This window comes from Hoplias malabaricus, chromosome 5 (genome assembly GCF_029633855.1).
Source record: "Hoplias malabaricus isolate fHopMal1 chromosome 5, fHopMal1.hap1, whole genome shotgun sequence".
NCBI classification, from domain to species: Eukaryota; Metazoa; Chordata; class Actinopteri; order Characiformes; family Erythrinidae; genus Hoplias; species Hoplias malabaricus.
Window position 1 is genome coordinate 20,581,316 of NC_089804.1, and position 10,524 is coordinate 20,591,839.

The following is a 10,524-nucleotide window of genomic DNA, read 5'->3' on the forward strand; positions in this document are numbered from 1 at the left end:
GTAAGATTCAATCAATAGCCCAGGTTTGGGAAGAAGCTCTGGTTCTAAAACACAGGGCATCAAAAGCAAACAAGGAGGACAGACCTGGGGATGAAGAGGATTGAAGCGGTTCAAAGAATGGTGTAAAGGAACGGCCTCTCTGTGCTTTAGGGGTCATGAACCATAAGGCAGTGTGTCCACTGAGGAGCCCAGAGTGTGTTGCCTCTGCTCTCTGAGGCCCATCTACCCCCTCGCTCTCTGTGGGGTAGGATGGCCCTCTCAGTGAGATCACTAAACACGCTTGGATGAGAACACTATATCCCGAAAAAATCTATAAGATGTGGAACGAGCAACACTATGGTCTGGATAAGTTTACCATGATTTTAACAACAGAATCATAGGCTGTTAGTGTTCTCGTTAGTGTTAGTGTTCTAGTGTTGAGCTCAGGAAAGCAGCAGTAGAAGCACGTCTCAGAGGAAGCGTCTGTAGTGGCAGAGACCGAACTGGGGAGTGAGGGGAGGAAGAAACAGACAGAGGTGAGAGTTTTCTCTGAGGATAGTACACCTTTTAATGCCAGTACACTGTCTATAATAAGACAAATAACATGCTGTGATGCTTTTGTATTAACAGAAAAACAACATTTATTCTTTTGTAGCCAGAGAAAAGACAAACAACCAACAGGAGACCGGCTCCCGGTTTAATCTGAAGGACGAGCAGCAGAGAAAACAGAGACGGTTCACTATTTAACACTGAATAAGAACTTCATTCCTGAACAATAGACTCAGACAGAGAGAGAGAGAGAGAGAGAGAGAGAGAGAGAGAGAGAGAGAGAGAGCAAGTGAATGAGATATCTATATGGAGAGAGATAGAAAGAGTACAAAAAGTAATGAGAATGAAGACAGAGAAAGTTTGTGTGTGTGTGAGTGAGAGGGAGAGAAAAGCAGGAGAGATTGGAGAGATAGAAAGGAATGAGAGAGAGAGAGAGAGAGAGAGAGAGAGAGAGAGGGGTAAAGGAAGGATTCAAGGAAGGATTTCCTGCCTTGGGGCATCTGGCCTTGTAGCTGCCTGAGTGATTTAAAGGTGGATTGAGGGAGAGAGAGAGAACAGATGGAAGAGAGAAGGAGAGAGAGAGAGAGAGAGAGAGAGAGAGAGACAGAGAGAGAGAGAGAGAGAGAGAGAGAGAGAGGGAGAAAGAGAGAGAGACAGAGAGAGAGAGAGAGAGAGAGAGAGAGAGAGAGAGAGAGAGAGAGGAGACAGTGAACATGTTGGGCTGTTAATCTGACCCGCCTCTGGGTCGCTGGGCACGCTGTTAAGTCTCAGTGTTCAGGGCGACAGGAGCATAGCCGCTGACCTTCAGTCAGTTCCAGTCAAACAGAACCCGCCGGTTCTGTCCAGAACCTCCTGCAGCTGCTCACTGTGTCTCTGCACCTCATTCCATAAAATACACTTCAAAGAGAGTAAGATTTAATATAAGATATAGTATTAATATATGCATAATGGAACTCTACAGGACCCCCACAGAGCAGGTGTGACGTGGAGGTGGATCATTCTCAGCGCTGCAGTGACACTGACGTGGTGGTGGTGTGTTAGTGTGTGTTGTGCTGGTGTAGAGTGGATCAGACACAGCAGTGCTGCTGGAGTTTTTAAACCCCTCAGTGTCTGGACTGAGAACAGTCCACCGACCAAAAACATCCAGCCGACAGCGTCCTGTGTCACTGATGAAGGACTAGAGGACGAGCGACACACACTGTACAGTGACAGATGAGCTACTGTCTCTGACTCTACATCTACAAGGTGGACCAACGAGGGAGGAGTGTCTCACAGAGTGGACAGAGAGTGGACACAGGGTTTAAAAACTCCAGCAGCACTGCTGTGTCTGATCCACTCTACACCAGCACAACACACACTAACACACCACCACAACGTCAGTGTCACTGCAGCGCTGAGAATGATCCACCACCACATCACACCTGCTCTGTGGGGGTCCTGAGCGCTGAGGAACAGGGGGAAAGGGAGATGAGAAATACACAGGCTTGGCTTTAATATTTTGGCTGATTGGTTTGATGCAGATGTGTCCAGCTGTGAATATTTTCTTCCTTCTAAAACAGAAGGTCCTGTGAGTGTTTCTCCGGGTTGGGATCGATGCGGGTGTGCAGCGGTCACTGCCGTGTCCTGCCGGGGACGACCGAGGGCTGACCTTAGGTGGTCGTTTGGACAATGGCAAGGAACGCGGCGGGAGGCTTCACCTTTTAAAACAAGCTGTGTTTTTTAAAGATTTTCAGACTGGTCAGTGTTCAACGGGAGGCTGTGGCTGACCTTTCGGAGCGAACGGGCCGCTCCACGCTCCGGACACACTCCTGTGTGTGAAAGAGCTGCTGTAAAGCCAAACAGAATCAAAGGCTACAGCATCAGCATGCAGAGCAGGAGGAGAGAGAGAGAGAGAGAGAGTGTGAAACAGTGAAATGTGAGTGAAGCAGTGCCTTTTGTGTGTGTGTGTCTGTGTATGCGTGTGAAAACTCTAGCATGATGTGAGGAAACACCATGTGTTTGTGTCTGTGTATGTCTCTCAAGTGTGTGTGTGTGTGTGTGATAGAGAGAGAGAGAGAGAGAGAGAGAGAGAGAGAGAGAGAGAGAGAGAGAGAGATAGAAAGAGAGACATAGAAAGAGAGAGAGAGAGAGAGAGAGAGAGAGAGAGAGAGAGAGAGGGAGAGACCGTGAGATGTGAGTGTATGTATATGTGGGTGTGGTTGTTCATCTGTGTGTGTGTGAGAGAGAGAGAGAGAGAGAGAGAGAGAGGGAGAGAGAAAGAGAGACATAGAAAGAGACCGTGAGATGTGAGTGTATGTATATGTGGGTGTTCATCTGTGTGTGTGTGTGTGTGTGTGTGTGAGAAAGAGAGAGAGAAACAGTAAGATGTGTGTGTGTGTGTACATGCTGGGGATCAAACAGAATGCCTCCAGACACAATCAACAGCACCTGACACTCGCTCCATCACTGACACTCTGAGTATCATCCTGTGCTCTGAGCACAAATCCATTACGGACAAAAATACAGCGCTGTCTAATATAAGACCCCCCCCCCCACACACACACACACACACACCTTCTCTCTCTCTCTCTCTCTCTCTCTCTCTCTCTCTCTCTCTCTCTCTCTCCAGATTAAAGGTTAACATTTGCTCTTGTGCTTGTCCCGAGAGGCGCCGGATCTTTCCGATTAAAGCTGGGATGTAAACGCGGCGCTGGAGACATCTGTGAACATCTGAACACGAAGGAGCTGGACATTAACGCATCTGACATCATCAGCTTTTCCCTCGGTCCCTGACACTCACTGTGCACTGTCCCAGCTCCACAGTGTCACAACTCCAGGGTCCTGGAGGTTGTGTGTTCGAGTCCCACTCAGAGTGACTGTCTGTGAGGAGTGTGGTGTGTTCTCCCTGTGTCTGCGTGGGTTTCCTCTGGGTGACTGTCTGTGAGGAGTGTGGTGTGTTCTCTCTGTGCCTGCGTGGGTTTCCTCCGGGTGACTGTCTGTGAGGAGTGTGGTGTGTTCTCTTTGTGCCTGCGTGGGTTTCCTCCGGGTGACTGTCTGTGAGGAGTGTGGTGTGTTCTCTCTGTTTCTGCGTGGGCTTCCTCCGGGTGACTGTCTGTGAGGAGTGTGGTGTGTTCTCTCTGTGTCTGCGTGGGTTTCCTCCGGGTGACTGTCTGTGAGGAGTGTGGTGTGTTCTCTCTGTGTCTGCGTGTGTTTCCTCTGGGTGCTCCAGTTTCCTCCCACGCTCCAAAACGTACGTTGGCAGGTGGATTGGTGATTCAAAAGTGTCCGTAGGTGTGAGTGTGTGTCGCCCTGTGATTCCAGGTAGACTCTGGACCCACTGCCGCCCTGAAATGGAGTGGTTACAGATAATGAATGAGTGAATGAATGAATGTTTTATTTCTATTTTAATACGTTTTAATTGTTTTAGTGTCTTTTACTTCTTAAATTATATTCTTAACTTTTCTGTGTCGCCCTGTAAAGCACTTTGAATTGCCGTTGTGTACCGAAGGTGTTCTATAAATAAACTTGCCTTGCCTTGAAATCTTAAACCACTAAATATAAAAACACCACATTTAAATTGAATAAGAAATGTAAACGTAATAGTGCTTTTTAACCAGAAAAATCGCAGCTTCTTTCCTTACGTGTCGGGTTAGAGGTGGGTTCGGTCTGGACCAATATGGCGGACACGTTGACGTATCGTAGCAGCGAGTGGCCAATGTGGTCTATGTGTATATATCTGTCTATGGCAGAACCCACCGAGCGGAGCGAGAGATCCGTCAGCGACAGTCATTAGTCAGGACTGAGACCTGACCCTCAGACTGACATCACAAGAACAGCGCTCCCATGATGTAGTGCCTTATAAATAATTAGCTCCCGTTCTGCCGTGTGTGGAGGCGATGCTGAAACTTTCATGGCCTGTTATGATTAATGCTTCTCACGTTTTTCTTTTTTTTTTTTATTTGTGGCTGCTTCACAGTGACAGAGTACACACCCCTCCTGATACTGACACTTTACCTATTGTGTGATTACTTATGCGCAGCTTCATATAATATGGATTTAAATCAACGCCAAATAAATTTGGTTTGTGTAATTATTTTCTGACATGTCACCGGTGGGTGGCTGGTAATGAATGAGTGTCAGCGCTCGGAGCGTGGGAGTGTGTACGGAGAAAAAGAAAGAACTGTGATGGATACACTTTTACAAGGCTCTCACTTTTTTAGCATCCAGTGTGACTCGGAAATTCATCCATCCACAGGGTGACCCCTTCATCTGGATCAGTCACTGTACAGTGGGAACAGACTTGACACTGCAGCAGTCTGTCACACACACACACACACACACACACACACACACACACAGAAACAGAAACTGCATGTGTGAAACTATCCCCAGATGTGTGTGTGTGTGTGTGTGTGTGTGTGTGTGTGTGAGAGAGAGTGAGTGACTGGGTGAGTGTGTGATGCCATACGTGTGTAATATCTAGGCTCTGGACCCACAGAAACTCTGAATATGATGAAGTGCTTAAAGAAGATGAATGAATGAATAAAGGTATACAGCCGGTTGTGTATAAACCAGGCCTCTGTGTCATTAGCCCAGTGTGGGATGCTGTGAGTTTCAGGTAAAAATAAGAGCTCCACTGTCCAGGGATCGATGGATGAGTAAACCCTTGTTGGCTCCATTGACGCAGGAGTGTTTCCTGTACTCCCACAATGACTTAAAATGGGATTCACTCGACCCAGCGCAGCTCAGTGAGTAGCCCCTCCCGCTGCAGTGATGTCAGCACGGACGTGTCAGCACAGTTACTGATCCGTTGCGTCAGAATTCAGAAGAGAAGATGCAGATCTAATGATGTTCGTGTTTCGGTTCTCCATCATTACTCTGCACTCGTAGGTTAGTTTTCTTATGACATTTCTGTTCCTAATGCGTCATGAGTGCAATTATAAAACATTATATGACATATACAGATTATTCATTCATTAATTCATTTATTATCTGTAACACTTATCCAGTTCAGGGTCGGGGTGGGTCCAGAGTCTACCCGGAATCATTGGGTGCAAGGCAGGAACACACCCTGGGGAGAATACACCACACTCCTCACAGACAGTCACCCGGAAGAAACCCACGCAGACACAGGGAGAACACACCACACTCCTCACAGACAGTCACCCGGAGGAAACCCACGCAGACACAGGGAGAACACACCACACTCCTCACAGACAGTCACCTGGAGGAAACCCACACAGACACAGGGAGAACACACCACACTCCTCACAGACAGTCACCTGGAGGAAACCCACACAGACACAGGGAGAACACACCACACTCCTCACAGACAGTCACCCGGAAGAAACCCACGCAGACACAGGGAGAACACACCACACTCCTCACAGACAGTCACCCGGAGGAAACCCACGCAGACAAAGGGAGAACACTCCACACTCCTCACAGACAGTCACCTGGAGGAAACCCACACAGACACAGGGAGAACACAACACACTCCTCACAGACAGTCAACTGGAAGAAACCCACGCAGACACAGAGAGAACACACCACACTCCTCACAGACAGTCACGCGGAGGAAACCCACGCAGAAACAGAGAGAACACACCACACTCCTCAAACACAGTCTCCTGTAGGAAACCCACACAGACACAGGGAAAACACACCACACTCCTCACAGACAGTCACCCGGAGGAAACCCACGTAGACACAGGGAGAACTCACCACACTCCTCAAACACAGTCTCCTGGAGGAAACCCACACAGACACAGGGAAAACACACCACACTCCTCACAGACAGTCACCCGGAGAAAACCCACGCAGACACAGGGAGAACACACCACACTCCTCACAGACAGTCACCCGGAGGAAACCCATGCAGACACAGGGAGAACACACCACACTCCTCACAGACAGTCACCTGGAGGAAACCCACGCGGACACAGGGAGAACACACCACACTCCTCACAGACAGTCACCCAGAGGAAACCCACACAGACACAGGGAGAACACACCACACTCCTCACAGACAGTCACCTGGAAGAAACCCACGCAGACACAGAGAGAACACACCACACTCCTCACAGACAGTCACCCGGAGGAAACCCACGCAGAAACAGAGAACACACCACACTCCTCACACACAGTCTCCTGGAGGAAACCCACACAGACACAGAGAGAACACACCACACTCCTCACAGACAGTCACCCGGAGGTAACCCACGCAGACACAGGGAGAACACACCACACTCCTCACAGACAGTCACCCGGAGGAAACCCACACAGACACAGGGAGAACACACCACACTCCTCACAGACAGTCACCTGGAAGAAACCCACGCAGACACAGAGAGAACACATCACACTCCTCACAGACAGTCACGCGGAGGAAACCCACGCAGAAACAGAGAGAACACGCCACACTCCTCAAACACAGTCTCCTGGAGGAAACCCACACAGACACAGGGAAAACACACGACACTCCTCACAGACAGTCACCTGGAGGTAACCCACGCAGACCCAGGGAGAACACACCACACTCCTCACAGACAGTCACCCGGAGGAAACCCACACAGACACAGGGAGAACACACCACACTCCTCACAGACAGTCACCTGGAAGAAACCCACGCAGACACAGAGAGAACACACCATACTCCTCACAGATAGTCACCTGGAAGAAACCCACGCAGACACAGAGAGAACACACCACACTCCTCACAGACAGTCACGCGGAGGAAACCCACGCAGAAACAGAGAGAACACACCATACTCCTCAAACACAGTCTCCTGGAGGAAACCCACACAGACACAGGGAAAACACACCACACTCCTCACAGACAGTCACCCGGAGAAAACCCACGCAGACACAGGGAGAATACACCACACTCCTCACACACAGTCACCTGGAGGAAACCCATGCAGACACAGGGAGAACACACCACACTCCTCACAGACAGTCACGCGGAGGAAACCCACGCAGACACAGGGAGAACACACCACACTCCTCACAGACAGTCACCTGGAGGAAACCCACGCGGACACAGGGAGAACACACCACACTCCTCACAGACAGTCACCCAGAGGAAACCCACACAGACACAGGGAGAACACACCACACTCCTCACAGACAGTCACCTGGAAGAAACCCACGCAGACAAAGAGAGAACACACCACACTCCTCACAGACAGTCTCCTGGAGGAAACCCACACAGACACAGAGAGAACACACCACACTCCTCACAGACAGTCACTCGGAGGTAACCCACGCAGACCCAGGGAGAACACACCACACTCCTCACAGACAGTCACCCGGAGGAAACCCACACAGACACAGGGAGAACACAACACACTCCTCACAGACAGTCACCTGGAAGAAACCCACGCAGACACAGAGAGAACACACCACACTCCTCACAGACAGTCACGCGGAGGAAACCCACGCAGAAACAGAGAGAACACACCACACTCCTCAAACACAGTCTCCTGGAGGAAACCCACACAGACACAGGGAAAACACCACAATCCTCACAGACAGTCACCCGGAGGTAACCCACGCAGACCCAGGGAGAACACACCACACTCCTCAAAGATAGTCACCCGGAGGAAACCCACACAGACACAGGGAGAACACACCACACTCCTCACAGACAGTCACCTGGAAGAAACCCACGCAGACACAGAGAGAACACACCACACTCCTCACAGACAGTCACGCGGAGGAAACCCACGCAGAAACAGAGAGAACACACCACACTCCTCAAACACAGTCTCCTGGAGGAAACCCACACAGACACAGGGAAAACACACCACACTCCTCACAGACAGTCACCCGGAGAAAACCCACGCAGACACAGGGAGAACACACCACACTCCTCACACACAGTCACCTGGAGGAAACCCATGCAGACACAGGGAGAACACACCACACTCCTCACAGACAGTCACCTGGAGGAAACCCACGCGGACACAGGGAGAACACACCACACTCCTCACAGACAGTCACCCGGAGGAAACCCACACAGACACAGGGAGAACACACCACACTCCTCACAGACAGTCACCTGGAAGAAACCCACGCAGACACAGAGAGAACACACCACACTCCTCACAGACAGTCACCCGGAGGAAACCCACGCAGAAACAGAGAACACACCACACTCCTCACACACAGTCTCCTGGAGGAAACCCACACAGACACAGAGAGAACACACCACACTCCTCACAGACAGTCACCCGGAGGTAACCCACGCAGACCCAGGGAGAACACACCACACTCCTCACAGACAGTGACCCGGAGGAAACCCACACAGACACAGGGAGAACACACCACACTCCTCACAGACAGTCACCCGGAGGAAACCCACTCAGACACAGGGAGCACACACCACACTCCTCACAGACAGTCACCCGGAGGAAACCCACTCAGACACAGGGAGCACACACCACACTCCTCACAGACAGTCACCCGGAGGAAACCCAGGAGTGTGGTATCAAAAAAAAATAAACAAATGTTGGTAAGTGATTGGCGACACAAAATGTGTGAGTTTGTGTCGCCCTGTGAAGGACTGGCGCCCCCTCGAGGGTGTGTTCTCACCTTGAGCCACATGATTCCGGGTAGGCTCCGAACCCTCCGCGATGCGGAACTGGATAAGGGTTACAGACATTGAATGAATTATTTAATGAATGAATTATACATTGCAGAAAAATGTTTTAAAACGGATTGTAGACCTGATATTGTACGTATGTAGATGTATATTTTTGGACAATGAGCACTCCACACAAGAGAGGAACTTGGAGTGATATTAACGACCCACTAATGTGAACACGGGGTTACTCTTCACAAAAGTCCGCATGAGCGTAGCATTGAGAACTCCATTTGCAGCTGATGTGGAAAGAGGAGAGAATGGGTCGAGCTATTATTCGCTCTCCCTATTTATCTATTCCATTATATAGAACAAGAGCGAGGAACAGCAGTGGAGCAGATTATAAGAGTACTGATGCATTGGGTGGAAAGAAAAGAGCAAGAAAGTCAGTGTGTGTGCTGGGTTAAAGCAGCCAGTGGGGACATTGTGTGATTCTCCCTGGATGAGCAGCACTAGGTTTTCCACAGTTCATTTCCAAAGCGACAGCTGTCTCCTCTCATCTGGACGAACACGGCGAGACGGGACGGGACGGTGAGGGGTGGGACATTGGACAGGGAGGACAGGACGAAGCGGTGTCCGGACCTCACCGCACCGTATCCAGATCTGAAATTAACACCTGACAGACGCAGGCCCGCTGCAGCCGCTCTGCAGATGGACAGCTGCGAGATTGTGGAGAAAAACGACGTCTCACATCTCAGGCGTTCAGCGGCTGATCAAAGCCAACAGCAGCTCTACCGTTTCTATACAACCTGACAGAAACCAACACTGTGTGTGTGTGGGTGTGTGTGTGTGTGTGTCCCAACCTACCTTTAACTACTGTCCTTAACGGGCTATTAATTAGGTTGTAAACACTGTAAGATTCATTAGTAACCTGCTATAACTCACAGACAGAAAGGGCAACAGTGACCTGCTTTTTGCCAAATAGTGAACCCATGTCAATCTACACAGTTAAACCTCAGATCTTGCCAAATACTGACCTTGCCATTCTCTACGCGGGCTTCCTGTAGCCATGCTTGTCTACAAAGCCAAGAACAGACCAGCCCCTTCCCTTCCTTATGGCCCTGGTCAAGAGGTGGACAGCACCTGGAGCCCTTCAAGCTACTAGTACAGCTCTCCTCGACCCACCATCCATAAAAACACATGGAGGACTAGCGTCAAGGCTCCTCTCAGTCCCAGCGTCCAGTTGGTGCAACAACCTTTCACTGGCTTTCAACAGAGGACTCTCTCGCGGTCTTCAAACGCAAACTGAAGACCCATCACTTTGTGGCCCAGTGCTCAGCGCAACAGACCATACTGCACTTATACTGCACTTAACTCCTTTCTTTCTAGGTATGAACACTGACTAGATGCTGTGTACTGCCTTTTGTTCCTTC